Below are 16,856 nucleotides of genomic sequence, written 5' to 3'. Positions count from 1 at the left end.
AAGATAGTGTCTAGTTCAAGGCGTCTTACCCTGGACAGTCATAAACAGAAGAATGCTCCTGATCAGCTTCATCCGGTCTTGTAGTTGCTGACCCAGGAAGGGGCATTTTGGGTTCACTCAGAGAACAAAGTAAAGCATGTCTGTTATGCCAGAGTATGCAAGGTATTACGGTAGGTTAAGCTCAGAATGAGTCAAAAATGTTTTTCTCCTGGTTGACCAATCCAGGTTTTAGGCCTTTCTCAAGTAATGGAGGATCAAAATGGTTCACACTATCTAATAAATATCTATCTCTGTATGTATGTATGTATGTATGTATGTATGTATGTACATATCTATCTATGTCTATCTGTCTATCATCTATTATCTGTCAGAATATCTATAGCTTTCTGTCTGAATATCTATTCATCTATCTATCTATCATCTATCTATCTATCTATCTATCTATCATCTGTATGTATTATCTGTCTGTCTTTCTGAATGTCTATATCTTTCTGTCTAAATATCTATCTTGGAGAACAAAATGGCAAACTGCTCCAGGATCCTTGCCAAGAAAATCCCAAATGGGGTCATGAAGAGTTAGACATGATGGAAACAACTGAACAAAAGCAATAATACCTAGCTAGTTAGCTACAATGGCGTATGGAGGTGACTCTGGATTCTTGAAATCAATGCCAGTGGAACATAAGCTCTGGCAGCCCCTCCTAGGCTAGAAAGTATTTGAGTATAGCCCTGGGGACAGAATATATGCCATCTAGTTAAATTCAGAGAGGCTTATTTTCAGGTTGTCCAGAGGGTAATGAATTTGACCACAACAGCTTGTATAGACTGCCAAGGAAGAGAAGAGTTGTGATCTATGATGTTACAAAGACAGTCACATGGATGAATTCATAGATCCTTGAAGTACTGAATTATAGAAGACTTGTAATTAGGACACTATACTTCCTTCCCTAGAAATAGTGCTATTAGAGGATTGTTTGGATTTTCCACTTCACTAATCTAGCTTTCAAATTTCTCTGAGTTTGGAGCAGGGACTAGATGGGAAAGAGGACAAGCTCTAGAATCTAAGGACATTCAAATCCTGTTCCTGATGTTTAATACAGGCATGACTTTGGGCTAGTTACAAACTCCCTGATTCTCAGTTTCCTCATCTATAAAATGAAGGGGTTGGCCTAGTAGGCTTTCGAGGTCCCAATCAGCTTTAAAGCTATGATTCCGTGATTAAAGATGCTTATGTTAAAAATGACAAGCTGACTTCTTAGATGCTATGAATTTCAGAGAACTAAAGAGTGTTAAACTAAAACAAACCTAAATTTAATTTATCCACAAAGAAAGGAAAAGGAAAGAGCCAACAAACTACGGCATCACTGTAAGAACAGGGTGGAAGTTTTCTGACGAAGGCCCAAATCGGACAAGCTGTATCTGACTTCCACTGCTGTGCTGGCAGCTGCAGGCAAAGAGGGAATTGGCCTGTGCAGTAGCCAGTTGGATTTCCATATGGGAACCAAACTTGCACTTGCTCATTGTGACATGATCCTGGGGGGTCCTGGCATGAATCACTGCTCCATGTGGGAACCCAAGGACAATCTAGGAAAAACCAGGCTCATTCTGCCCAGTAAAGCAGAGTGGAAGTCAAGCCAAGCACTAAACCAGAAGTTAGGGATCTTGAAATTTGGCTTCAGACACTTTTCCTACCAACTGACTCTGGGGTCTTGGGTGAGTCATACTGGTCCCAGTTCTGCCAGATAAATATGTTCAAGGAAAAGTAGTTTACCTCTCTGGGCCTTTGTCTTCTTGTCTGCAAAATTAAATTACAGAATCATTTCATTTTAGAGTTGGCGGACTTCAGCAACCTTAAACTCGACCCCATGTCCCAAAGGAACCCTCATTATTATAGGCCCCTCAAGTAGTCATGTTGTTGAGTTGTGTCTGACTCTTAAGGACCCCTTTTAGGGTTTTCTTGGCAGAGATACTGGAGTAGTTTGCCATTTCCTTCTCCCATCCACTTTACAGGTAAGGAAACTGAGCTAAAGAGGTTTAAGTGACTTGCCCAGAGTCACACAGCTAGTATCTAAGGCTGGATTTGAACTCAAAAAGATGAGTCTTTTCTGATTTCCATCCCAGTGCTCTATCCACTTCATCAATGGTCGTACTGACTCTGTAAAGTTTGGAGGAAGAGGAAACTACTAGGTCCTCAGGCAGACAATTCTATCTATGAATGGCTTTAATTGTGAAGCAAGTCTTCCAGACATCAAGCCTAAACTTATCTTGGCAGCTTTCAACCTTTGCTCCAGTTACAACCCTGGGGGCCAAACAGAATGTGTCTAAATCTCTCTTCCACGTGACAGCTCTGCAAATACTTGGACTTGTTTATCACATTTCCAGAGCCTTCTCTTCTTTGGGCTAAAAATCCCCAGTTCTTTCAACTGATCTGCATCTAACATGGACTCAAGGCCTTTCCCCCTAGTGATTGCCCTCCTCTAAATGCTCCCCGTTTCATTAAAGTTCTTAGTAGACTATAGTGCCCAGAACTGAGCATGACACTCCAGATGTGGTCTGACCAGGGCAGGAGATAGAGAGATCCTTATTCCTGATAGCTCTGGCTTTCTTAGTGCAAACTATTTACCACTGATCAATACACTCGCCCAACATCTAAGGTATATGGGCCAATCTAAGCCAGCAAAATAACTGGTAATAATAATAGCATTTATATAGAACTTTAAGATTTGAAAAGCACTTTACATATGTCATCTCATTTGTTCCTCCTAACAATCCTGTAACATGGGTGCTGTTATTATCCCTATTTTACAAATGAGGAAATTGAGGCTGAGAGAGATTAAGTGATTTGCTAGAGTCACGCAGCTAATATTGGAGGAAAGATTCAAACTCAGGTCTTCCTGAATCTTAAGTTTAGCACTCTATGTACTGTACCACCTAGCTGCCTTATACTAGATCAGCTATGCTGGTCTTTAAGGTGAGGTTCAGGTTTAAGCAAAGAACTCACTCACCACTTGGTTGATCATGGCCTAAATGTTGGCAAGGATGCCTTATAGAAACATGTATGCAAGAGTACATAGTCACCTTGACCCCTAGAATTCCCAAACACTGGAGAACAACAGAGGACCCAGCTACTACATAGTCAGAAACTAGAGATTTTCCATCAAGTGTCCAAATGATCCATTGAGAGGGACAGTGAACACAGTGTCTTATCTCCTGGTAATATCATAGCTCTCAGCAGCACCACAGCTTGCTCTAAGAGTACTACCACAAGGGACTTTTTTCTAGCTCTGGTACAACTTGGGAATCTCCTGCCCAAAGTAAGGTATAATGCAAAGGGGTTGATAAATGTACAGGTTGTGGTATAATTTCTAGTAGCATGAGCCATCAGAAGTTACAATTTCAATCCAATTAGCCTCAGTATGACAAAATCATCTGTTGTTCAGTCGTTTTTCAGTCATGTCCAACTCTTTGTAACCCCATTTGGGATTTTCTTGGCAGAGATACTGGAGTGGTTTGCCATTTCCTTTTCCAGCTCATTTTGTGGATGAAGAAACTGAGGCAAACAGCATTCAGTGACTTGCCTAGGTCACACAGCTAGTGTCTGAAGCCAGATTTGAACTCAAGGAGACGAGTCTTCCTGACTCCAGGCCCCACACTCTTTCTACTATGCCACCTAGCTGCCCCTACAAAAGCATCTAGTCCTAAGCAAAGCATTACAGAGTGTTCCAATAATTGGCAAGCAGTACAAAATTCTCCAGTGAGAACATGTTCTTGTCTTCATATTGCAGATGAGCTAATCAGACCATAAAACACAAGTGAGTAGAGTAGATATTGTTATACCCAACAAGATTTGTCTTATATTGGAGACCTTCTCTGGGCCAGAAATATAAAGAAAAAGAATTCCTAAAAATAGCAGGCCAGATGACAATTAGTGGGAGGAAAGGAGATAGAGGGTCAAGAAACAGAGTCTATCAAAAGTAAATCCCATAGGCCAAGAGTCTTGTAATGGCCTCATCTTCTGGGCTGGTATGGCATATGTCCTTACCTGATAATCTGGAAAAGGAAGTGCTGACCCACTAGCCCCAGTCAACTGGTGGTCTATTAAAATGATGGTTCAATATGGGTAGGGGCTGTGTCTTCCTTAAACTTTGTCCATCCTCCTACTCAACCCCTAGCTCACTATACTGCATACAAATACTTGATAAATGTTTACTTAATTTAATTGTGTGTGTGTGTGTGTGTGTGTGTGTGTGTGTGTGTGTGTGTGGTGGGGAGGGGGAGCAAAAGGATATGAGAAAGCAGCATGAGAATGAATTGGTCTGATTGTGTTACCAACATCTGGGATTACCCCTTTCCTCCTGGCACTCTGGAGGGATTTGGGGAGGGGAAGGAGGAGAAGAGCTAAAAAATTTGGAGGAATAGTTTCAGCAGCCATAGCTGCTCATTTTAAAATGGCAGAACAGCAGACAGGGGTATATAACTTCTTCAGTGTCATTGTAAGAAAAGCAGGAGCAGACAGTCTGTTGTACAGACACATCAGAAACCAGTTGGTCAGGAAGAATATGGCATAGACACATACCCTAGGACGTAGGAGAGTTGCTATTACCATTGCGTAGTTTCAGCTGCTTTGGGTGCTGGATTCTGGATAGAAGACAGGTGCTGCCAGGAGGACCCAGGCAGAGGTCTCCAATGCCCAGCGCACAGAGGTTTTAGATTGTCCCGATTCCATTTTTGTTGTGGGTGTCAAGTAATCTGACCCATTCATTACTGCACCTGCATTGCCCAGTGTTTACTACCTTCCTTCTCCCCACCTGGAGATCATCCCTTATAACAGAATTTTTAAAGAGCCAGGGGGGTGGGGGGAAGATAGTTCAGCAAAACTAACCAACATATCAAAAAGTATCTCCTCTGTTCTGATGTTGGATTTGGACAATAACCCTTCCTCAGACCAGAGAAGGAGTTTAAATGTTTGTCTCACCACCCCAAACTGCTACATTGCTGCCTGTAACAACTAGAGCCTGAAATTGGAGTGACTAGAGAGAAATTTGTTAATGTCCGAAATGAGGGTCAAAGGTGGGAAAGGGGAGTTCAACAAACATCCTGCTAGGTCCAAGGTTAGTGGGAGAGGAGGGGATCTAGGAGATTGTACCACTGATTATCAGGTGGCCAGAATAGACCCGGGCAGAAGGCAAGGACTTGACCAAACCCGAGCTGCTGATCAGTATACCCGGCAAGTGGAGAAAAACCAAGAGAGTTACAGGCGGGAGGATGTCTAATGGAATTGATTGGAGATGAAGAGGCATCAGTAACAACTCCAGGCTGAGAAAGAGAGGTCTCGTATTCAATTAGAGAACAAGAAAGAATAGCAGTTCCAAGTTAAAAAGGAGTAGCCACATAAAAAATCAAGAGAAAAAGAAGAGAGAAACCGTAACGTATGACTGAACAGCAGTAATAATAATAACAATAATAAATAGCTAACATTTATATAGTGCCTACTATGTATCAGGCACTGTGCTAGGTGCTTAACAATTGTTATCTTGCTATGATTGTCCCATATTTTACAAATGAGGAAACTGAGGCAGACAGTGACTTGACCAGGATCACTTGGCTAATAAGTATTCATGGCTGAATTTGAACTTGGGTCTTCCAGACTCCAGACTGAGGGCTCTATCCACTGCACTGCCTAGCTGCCACCCAGTAGCAGGTGCTGGAGAAAAAAGTTACAAGAAGATGGAGGTGACTGATGGTCAGAGGCATCAGAGAAAGGGGTAGCTACAGAACAGAAGATAGTTGACAATGGAAGGATGTACTGTGAGAAGTCTAGGCAACCTATGAATGTGGGAAAACATTCTTTCAGTACAAATCACTATTCAAACATGTTGAAATAAACTCTGGATGTGTGGAAAGGGTGCCAATATTTTCCTCGGTGCCCCATCCCTAGAGGAAGGAGAGAATACTGCAGACTTTGTTGGGGTTGAGATTCTTTATAAAGTCTGGGTTGGATTAGATGGTTACTTAAGTCTCTCCCAATTTTAGAATTCTGTGATTTAGATTCCCCTTGGGGGAAGGTGGATAGCTATGTGGGAAAGACATGCTATTTGTGCAGTTTTCTACAATTGTTAATTACCCTGTGGTCTATAAAAAATATCAGGATATTTTCTAGATGCTAGTAATTGGTAGAGCAGGCATAGTTATAAGCAAGATCAGTACAGTGCCCAGCCAGTGAGCTCATGTATGCTTGGGTGGTAGTGTCAGTCCCCAAGGACTGATTCTAGCATCTGAGAACAGTAATAACAAATTTGACAGATGGCATATTTCTAAACCCTCTCTCTTTGTACCAAAGAAGAGAACATTTTGGGGAGAGGAAACAGGGAGGGGACAAGTGGACTACATGCCCAGGATTCGAGGTTGGGGGCAGTGAGAAGGTAAAGCGGTCCATGGTAATTGGCAAATATCAAAATCCTTTCCAACACCGCTAATCTACACTAATAATCTGGCAGATTTTAGGACTATTATTATCTTTACCCACTGCACATGGGAGAAAATTTGCTGCTTGGATTTACTATGGGTGCATATTCTAAATCTTTCAAGCAAACCCAGGTAGACTTTGAGGCCTTAGAGCAAACACTGGGGGTAAATTGGCAGAGACACGAGACTGTGCCTGCCAATCTGGATCTTAGCCAGATGTCTGGTAAGAATAATATCATGCATTTATGTAGTGCATTTATCTATTTGCCAAATACTTTCACAAACATCAATCTCATTAAGTTCTACTAGCCATGACAGATAGATTAGTGATCAGCAAATGAACAGTGGGCTAGGGCAGGGGTGAAGGGCTTGGTCCTGACAGGTATATGGTAAATAATAATAATAACAACAACTAACATTTATGTAGCACTTTAAGATTTGCAAAACACTTTACAAATATTATCTCATTTTATCCTCACAACAAAACTGGGAGGCAGGTGCTAAAATTTTCCTCATTTTACAGATGAGGAAACCAAGGCAGACAGAACTTAAGTGACTTTCCCAGGGTCCAATAGCTAGTAAGTATCTCAGGCCAGATGTGACTTACTGAGTCAGGTCTTCCTGACTCTAGGTCTACTGCACCACCTAGTTGCCTCCATTTACCTGTATATCTGTTTAACTGTTGATTTGTTTATGGAAGTGCTGACCTTGTCACCTGAATTCATCAGTACTTTCTGGTTCCCCTTCAGAACTTTGTAAGTAATAGGTAGTTTCCTTGTTAGATAAGATTCACATTATAGGGAAGTATATTTAGATATCTAGTCTCCTCAAATCAAAATAGCTTCTGTAATATGATTAGATTCATATCCTGTAGAGAAATTAAATAAGAATATTAGATTTCTCCTGTATACCACATTGTGCAGATTAGAAACCTGGAAATAGTGAAAATTTCCCTGTTGGGAAAGTAAAAATGATTTCTCCTTGCTTCTCCCTCTTCCATGTTTTTACCCCTATCCACAGTTGCCCTGATCCTTCACAGTCCCTATTCTCCTCTGCCCTCACATTCTAAAGTGCTTTGAAATCTCTATTCTATTGTTAACAAACTCTCTTGCATCCTAGAATTCTCTTTCTTATGAACAGAACAGAACAAAAAATTTTCTTAATGCTATTGTTTTTTAATCCAAAGACACATCCTGAATCCCCCCATGCCCGATAAAACCCCACCTTGTCACAAAGAAAAACAACTTAGCAAAACCAAGTGAGTGACCATTTGACAATGTTTCAACACTCACAGTTCCCACCACCACCATTAAGAAGAGGGAGATGTTCTTCAACATATCTGTCTTTGATTACTTTTGTTTTTTCATTCTGGATGTCTTTAAGATCCGAAACTAATATGACTTGACTTTCTCTGGGAGATGCGGCATTTCTAACTACCCTCTCTAGGCCTAGGTTCTCCATCTTTTATGTTTCTCTACACACTGGACCAGAAGGGAGAGGAAGTATGATTATTGAACCTTAAAGCCTCTTTTAAACCATCCTTCCATCATCATCACTTGGCAATCCTTTTTTATTTTGATATTCATTCTATCTGGCTGTATCACTGGATTCAGAACTTTGTCATTGTTATCTACCCACCTCCAGGTCCTTTTCCTCTGCTTCTTCAGAGTAAATGATTTGCAGTCTTCTCCTGAACCCCAACTCCAGCCCTCATGCTTCAGGATTTTAATATGTACCTTGATGTCCACTCAAATACCATGGCCTCCCAATTCATCAATATCCTCAACTCCCATGATGTATATCTTCACTCCATCTCAGACACCTATAGGAATGGTCACATTTCAAGTATCATCATCTCTTAGAAATGTGCTACCACCATTATTCTCACTTCTCAAATTTCTCTTCACCTCCTAATCCTCTCTTCTTCTTTTATGTGCCTTCGCATTCTTCAGTTTAATCTCTCAAAAATCATTGACTCATCTCTAGGTGCCATTGTGAGTTTTAGTCCATGGTATTTCAGTCCTGCTCTTCTGCTTGTTCTTCCATTTATGTTCTGATTTCACTCTCATCTCCTTGTGTCCTTTTAAAAATAAATCTCTTAATGACCCCTTTGTTATGATGTTGTTATTGTTGTTGTTGTACATAATCCTATATATTGCTCTTTCAATTTTTTTGGAGTAATTTATGTGTTACTTGTGCCATCCTTATTTGCAATATGTGTTTACTTTTCTTATATTGCTGTTGTCCAGTGTTTGCAAAGCAAAAAAGATGCTCATGTCTGTTTTCTTTGTAGGAATGCAAGTACTTTTTTATTAAAAATTTTTTTTTCATTGATGATTAGATTCAGGTTTGCAAGGTATATTATGGGTTGCTTCTTCTTCTTCTTTTTTTTTTTTTTGACTAGGCAATGGGATTAAGTGACTTGCCCAGGGTCACACAGCTAATAAGTGTTATGTGTCTGAGGCCGGATTTGAACTCAGGTCCTCCAGAATCCAGGGCCGGTGTTCTGTCCTCTGTGCCACCTAGTTGCCCCTATGTTGGCTTGCTTCTTAAGCTGCTTTAACTCTTTGGAACACATTATTCCATTACCTCCTGTGTTTCTGGTAGGTGCAGCATAGTCTTGCATTATTTGAATTTCTTTTTCTTTATATTTGAAAGTCTTTCTACTAGTTACCTATAGAATTTATGTTTTATCTTTGATGAAATAGGGAACCACAGAAGATTCTTAAGCATGGCATGATCAGTGACATGATCAGGAGATCATGTTTGTAATTTGTAATGTTTTTTACTTGGGAAATATCATAGCAGGTGATCCCTTTTTAGGTTGACTTGTAACTGCCCATTTGACCTGTAATGCAGCTGATTTGTAGGCTGACATGGTAGAATGGAAAGACCACTGGATTTGGAGGCAGAAGACTTGAGTTCAAAATCCAGTTCGGCAACTTACTGTGCATGTGACCTTGGGCAAGTCATGGCCTCTCTGGGACTTTGCTTCTTCATCTATGAAATGACAGGATTAGACTAAATCTCCAAGGTCCCTTCCAGCTCTATGACTCTGACTCTGACTAGTCATGGAACACAATCACAGCTAAATCCTGGTATGGGCTTGTAAAAAGGATCCTAAGTTGTACCTTGGGAAGCCAGAAGCTGCATATCCTGTTCCATATAGCAATCATCTGCCTGTTTGCCACCATCAACATGTTATTAGCCCAAAGTAACTTAATGAGGGAAGCCAAAAAGAAAAGTAGGGCAAATTTAAGTCTGACAATAACTAACTCTGGACTTTAGATTACATAAACCACCATCTTCATTTGATCACCAGCAACAAAGTGATCAACAGTTCAGCATAATTCATCAAGAAAAAATGTTTTTCATATTATTGTTCAAGATGACTTGATTTTTTTTCTCCCTATCCTGTTCCCAGAATAACTTCTAAGAATAAACTTTGCGCAGACCAATTGTCTCCCACCTAACCTCTTCCCCATTAGACTTCCACTCACTCTAACCCTGAATAGGGGTAAATATGTTAGGAAAAAATTAAAAACAAAGTAGACCTAAAGGAAAAAACTTGGCTGCATTTCGCCGTTTCCCCCACTGCCTAATGGTATTGCTGCTATTTGTCATTTTTACTGTTCCTCACAATTTTCCCCCTTTCAGAAGGAGTCAGGAATAGTACAGAGCTCAGCAAATCATGTGTTTGATGGAAGGAGAGAGTGGTAGGTTGTTGTTGTTGTTTTTGTGGAAGGGAACAAGGATGATGAGAACACAGGCAGTAAGAGAAGAGCTCTATATCCCTTCTTGGTGTGTCTCATAAAGAACTTAGAAGAACTGGAAGAGGGGATGTGGAGCTCAGCTCACCTGATGGACTTTCAAATTATGTTTTCATTGCCCTAAACTGAATGAGCCCTTGTAATCAAGAGTAGGTACATAAGGCTAAGGGCCAGGGCAGAGATCAAGAGAAATAAAATTATGAAATAAATGCAATTTGGCCTTTATTAAACCCTCCTTTTCTAATGCCACACATCACATTCAATCCCCCACCTCTTTTTCATTTTCAGCAGGTGTTCAATGTCCTCATGCTTCCCTCTCACTTCCCAAGGTGGCATCCAATTTAGTCGGTCCTCTCCTAGAAGTATTCTGTGCTGTGGATGTTTCTTTGTCCTCTCCTACCATGCTCACCTTTATTATATACCAACCTCATGGAGCTTTTTGCTTCTTACTTTTAAATTTTTACAGATATCGTTTGCTTTTATATCACCTTCATCTCCAAATATATTTCCCACTTTCTCTTTTCAGACAGCAATGCTTTGTAACAAAGAATAAAAAGGAGAGGGGGGTGGAGAACAGAACAGCAAAACTAACCAAGAAGTCAATTAATTTTGACATTATACGCAGTTTTCATATCCAAACGTCTATAGTCTCTCACCTTCGCAAAGAAGGGAGAGAAACATGTTTTCTGTCATCTTCTTCAGGGTCAAGATTGACCATTATAATTACACAGCATTTAGCTTCTTTTTTTTCTCCTTTTACATCAAGTTTGTTGTTGCTGTTCAATCATTTCCATCGTGTCTGACTCTTCATGACCCCATTTGGGGTTTTCTTGGCAAAGATACTGGAGTGGTTTGCCATTTCCTTCTCCAACTCATTTTACAGATAAGGAAACTGAGGAAAACAGGGTTAGGTGACTTGTCTATGGTCACACAGCTAATGATTGTCTGAGGCCAGATGTAAACTCAGATCTTCCTGGCTCCAGGCCCGGTGCTCTATCTGCTGCACTACCCAGCTACCCTTATACTACTGAAGTCAATGGCTATATTTTTTTTTCTGGTTCTGTTTACTTCATTAGTATCAGTTAATATGTCTTTAGTGATTCTCTGTATTCTTTATATTCACCATTTCTTACAGCACAGTAGTATTACTTTATATTGATGAGGCACAATTTGTTTAGTTATTCCCAAATCAATGGACATCTAACTTGTTTCTAGTTCTTTGCTACCACAAAAAGTGTCTCTATAAATATTTTCATATATATGAGGCCTTTCTTTCTTTTTTTTTTAATCATTGACCTCTCTGGGTTATAGACCTAGTAATAGGCTCTCTGCATCAAAGGGTACAGATACTTAGTCACTTTCTTTAATAACTCCAAATTGCTTTCCAGAACAATTGGACTGATTCAAGGCTTCACCCACAGCATATTACAATGCCTGTTTTCCACAGCCTCTCCAACATTGATTATTCCCATATTTCATTATTTTGCCAATTTGTTGGGTGTGTTCTTACTTCTAAAAATGTAACTTAATCCATGTTAATATGTTAGTGAGAATTAATAGTCATGTGTCATAACCATTTGCCGCCAAGTAACACAGCTGCTTTTTAACAGAGGATCTCTGAAAAGGGTGGCTCAATCCAAAGGAATGATTCTTAATGATGGGAATTGTAGGTCTGTGGGAAGCCTATGAAGAAGGCAGGACCATGGCCAGAATGAGTAAAGGAAGTAGAACTAGTGAACTGGATCAGTACTATGGTAAGGAAAAATACTTAGCAACTGAACTGTTACACTAACATTATGAAGTTATGGGAGTGAAGTGTAAGTGGAAAGAAATGAGAAAAGTTAATGTCTATTGGCTAATCTTGTGAAAGCTTATAGCAGATCCATGGATTGGGAGGGGGTGTGTCTATTTTGTTTTGGATTCAGGGGAGTCCTCTCTGATGTGGTTCTCTTTTCCTAATCATTAACTCATTGAAGGGCAATCAGTCAATGACAATTGTCGGAGGGGCTATGGAAAAACAGACAAATCAATGAATTGTTGATGGAGTTACAAATGGGTCCAGCCATTCTAGAAATTGGAACTATGACCAAAAGTTACTAAATTATGCTATTTAACATTTTTATTAATACCTAGAAAAAAGACAAAGATGGCACATGCCATAAAATTAGGAGTGGTAACTAACACATTAGATGATACACTCAAGATTTAAAGAGATCTTGACAGGCTAGAAATTGGACTGACTCTAATAATATGAAATTTATTCAGAATAAATATAAATTATTATACTTGAATTCAAAAAATCAAATGGAAGAGGTATGACTAGAGAAGAGGTCCTGTGAAAACAAATGGAGGAATTTAATGGACTGCTAGTGTGAAGTGTGATATGGCAGAAAAGATGACTAACACAATTGTAATCTACATAAGAAAGACCTAACTGGGATAGTCCCACTGTGCTCTGCCCTGATCAGACTACATTTTGGGTATTATGTTCAGTTAGTTCTGGTTACCACATTTTAAAAAGGATATAGATAAGCTGGAGAGCAATTATCAATTAGTTTAGTGAGCAATTAGGATATTGAAGTGTCTTGAATTCATACCACATGAAAATAATTTGAAGGAATTGGGCATGTTTAACTAGGAAAAGAAAAGACTAAAGGGCATCAGAGGGGAGATTTGAGACATGTCTTCAAGTGTCTGAAGAGCTCTCATATTTAAGAGGGATTGTATTTCTTTCCCAATTCTAAATCTCTGATCTTGAGAACTGGGAGAAATGGGTACAAGTGGCAAAGAGGCAAATGTCGACTTGATATAAGTAAAACATTCCTAATATTTTTAGACCTATCCAAAAATGGAGTGGGCTGAAGATGGTAGTGAGTTTCCCCTTAAGCCTTAAAGCAAATGGTGGATGACCACTTGTTTAGTACGTGGTAGAGGATATTTTCATTCAGATGCAGGTTGATCTAAATGGCCTTTCAGGTTCTTTTCAACTTTGAGTTTCTAAAATGCCATAATCTGTCTTTGTCCCTCCCCCGTTCAACATTTTTATCAGTAAAGGCCTAAGATAGCATACTTGTCCAATTTACAGAAGATATAAGGGTAGCTAACATATTGGATGGCATAATCAAGATCCATAAAGACTTCAAGAGTCTAGAATTTTGGACTGAGGAAGATAAAAATTTAATAAGGATAAATGTAAAATTCTACACTTGGTTTCAACAAATCAGCTTTACAGGTATAGGATGAAACTGACATGGCTACACAACATTTCCTATGGGGGAAAAAATACGATCATTTCAATGAATTGCAAGTTCAGTATGAGTCAATAGTGTGAGCTGGGTGTTTGTTCAAATGCCTATAATCCTTGCTACTCCAGAGCTAAAGTTAGCCCAGTATAGACACATTAAGTTGCATACCAGTGTAGTGGGCTCCTAGGATAAGGGGGCTCTGAGACTACCTAAAAAGGAATAAATTGGCCCAGGGCAGAACAAAGAAGGTCAAGACTTTTATGCTATTTAGCAGTAGAATCAGACCATGAATGGCCACTGTACTTCTAGCCTTCCTGATATAGGGAGACTAGTATCCAAATTTTTTTTTAAATGTCAATGGTGTGATTTGGCAGCCAAAAGGATGAGATTCTAGACTATTGAAGGGTATGCCCCCTTTAAGATCTCTGAAAAGCAGGGGTCTTGAGGGGAAATTATAAAGAAAATAGAATGTAAGAGTGATACCCTTTCAGGTATAAATGAAGCATTCCACTCCTCACTGTGGACTGGGGACTTTGAGCAGCTCAATTGCATAAGGAAAGACCAACAGAGACCATGAAGAGAGATGGAGACCCTCAGGGCACATACCACCTCAATAACTTTTCCCCCAGGAATGTGGGAAACATACTGAATGATCACCATAATTTAAGGTGAAATCCTTCACTGAGGATCAACCCATCTTTGAACCAGAAAGGATTGTCAAATAGGGGAGGCTATATCTCTCCTGTCATCTGCTTTGGAGATGACAAATCCCAGAGCTAAGGTCCTGAGGGAGAAGAACTGTCAAGATTTCTGGTAATCCTTGGCTGAGTCCCTGACCTTTCTGAAGGGGCACAATAGCACCAGCTGAGCTTAAGATTGGAGGTGATGGAGATTGTAGCTTTCCTTTGGAGAACAAGAGCAGGGAGTCCAGCAAGTTGACCTATCTAGCATAAACATCACAGCCTATGAGGAGCCAGGCCAGCAGTCCATAGATCTGCCTGGCCCAGCCTGACATCCATTCAGTAGTGATTCTGTGCCTGGACAGGAGTAAGCCTGGCTGAGCTACCCATCCAGATGAGATGTCCTATAGTAAGCCAGCCTAGCCTAACAGTGGACTGTCTGTTTTTACTGGGACAATAGTGATGCACTGCACCTCGTGAACTTCAGGAGCATTTCTGAAGAGACAGAGAGAAAGAGAGAGAGAGGGAGGGAGGGAGAGAGAAAGAGGGAGAAAGAAAGAGAGGGAGAGAGAGGGAGAGGGGGAGGGGGAAGGGGAGGGGGAGGGAGAGGGGGAGGGGGAGAGGGAGAGGAGAGGAGAGGAGAATAGGGAGAGAGAGAGAACATCGAGGCACTACAATTCTAGAGCAGAAGTTGGGAGTTGCCTTGCCTTGGCTACAAATACCTCCTACATATGCCTCACTACCATGATACCTTAAGTTTGTGCCCACTCTTCCCATAGACTCTTGTGTATTTGTTGGAGAGTATACCCATGTTTTGTTGGGGAATGTTTTGTAACTACTGTTTTTGCTATACCATTTGAGTAAACACCCTTTCTAAAAGTTAATTGAGACCTTTGTTCAGTTGTTTTTCAGTTGTATCTGATTTTTCATGATCCCACTTTGCATTTTCTTGGTAAATGGTTTGCCATTTCCTTCTCCATAATTGAGACCAGCTGGTAGTTGTCAATGGGAAGCACACTGGTGAAGGTTCATAAGCCATAGAGTTAGCACCTAAAATAGCAGTCCCCTCTGGGCATCCAACTTTTGAGTGTAAATGTAATTTGGGGAAGTGACCCAAAGGGGGTGTTATAGCTGCATTAAGAGGAATATTGTTCAAAAATAAGGGAAGTGATAATCCTACTATTCTCTCTGTCCAGTCAAGCTGTATTTGGAGTGTAGTATTCATTTCTGAGAATATATTTTAGGAAACATTTAAAGAAAGAAGAGGGCTACCAGGATGGTGAGAAGACTGAAAAACACACTATATGAAGACTAGTTGAAGGAACTGGGAATGTTTAGCCTAGTGAAGACTCAAAGGTAGGATAACTGTCTTTAGGCCTTTGGAGGGTTGCAAAGAAGGATTAGGCTTTTTCTGCTTGGTTCCAGAAGACAGAACCAGGTGCAAATGGCAGAAATCACAGAAAAATAACTTTATGTTATATCTAAGAAGAAAATTCCTAAATTTTAGAACTATCCCAAAGTAAAACATGCTACCTTGAAGGCAGCATGTTCTCTCTCACTGGAGACTGACAAATGGAACCTAGGCAATCACTTGTTTGAAATGTTGTAGAAGAAATTATTTGTCAAGTATGGATTGGGCAAGGTGGTCTCTGAGGCCCTTCTAGCTCTTAGATTTTGTGAGTTAGTCTGCTGTTCGTTAGCATCATAGACAAGCTGAAGGTATCTTAATCTATCTAGTAAAATCCCTACCTGAAGCATGAATCACCTCTATAACAACCCAGACAGGTGATCATCCATCTTCTTCTTAAAAACTTCCTGAAATGAGGCAGTTCATACCATTGCTGGACCACTTCAATTGTTAGGGTGTTCCAGAGGCTCAGGAAATTTTTTTTAAAAAGAGGAGACTCAAGCTAGGCAACTTGATTCTTTGTTAACAGCCTAATGAAAAGGTTGGGGGGGGGGGGGTTAGGGAAGTGATGTTAGAAAGCTCTTGGCTAAAATCAGATTTTTGGGTTATTTGTGGATTTCAATTATCCAGGCTATTTCTATCTCCTATTGCCCCTAACCCCTAACCATTCCACAAGCAAGCAAGATCTACAAGGTTCTAAAATCTGAAACTCAGACTCACAATTTATAAAATCCTCCACAAAGGAGGACTCTGGCACTTGGCATGGAGGTGAACCTGGATTTTTGAATGCTAAAGAATCAGAGCCTAAGCTGTGGCAAGTCTCACTATACTGGAAAGGTTTCAAGTGCAATCCTAGCAACAGACTGTGCCTACTTTCTAAGACCATCCCAGCTAAGACAAGAGTGACTCATCCCCAGGAGACTAGACACTTGGTGATGAATTCTTAAGCCCATTGGTTCTCAATATATGATCCAGATACCACTCAGGGGTCCCCAAGATTCTCTTAGAGGGTTCACAAGGTCAAAATTATTTTCATAATAATACTAAGATGATTTAATTTCTAATATTGTAAGTATCAATAGATATAATTGGAAAAAAACTAAAGTTCTTTGGTATCTTGAATAATTTTTAAGAGTCTAAAGGGGTCCTGAGACCAAAACTTTTCAGAACCATTGCTTTAGACACAGCAACTCTTGAAGCAAAGAAAAATACAAAATGACCTGAGTTTTGAGATGACTCCTTTCATTTCCGTAGCAATAATGTCAAGATGGCAGAAAATGAGGCTGAA

This window comes from Vombatus ursinus, unplaced genomic scaffold (assembly GCF_900497805.2).
Source record: "Vombatus ursinus unplaced genomic scaffold, bare-nosed wombat genome assembly UNPS02014798.1, whole genome shotgun sequence".
NCBI classification, from domain to species: Eukaryota; Metazoa; Chordata; class Mammalia; order Diprotodontia; family Vombatidae; genus Vombatus; species Vombatus ursinus.
Note: the sequence above shows the minus strand (reverse complement) of the source record.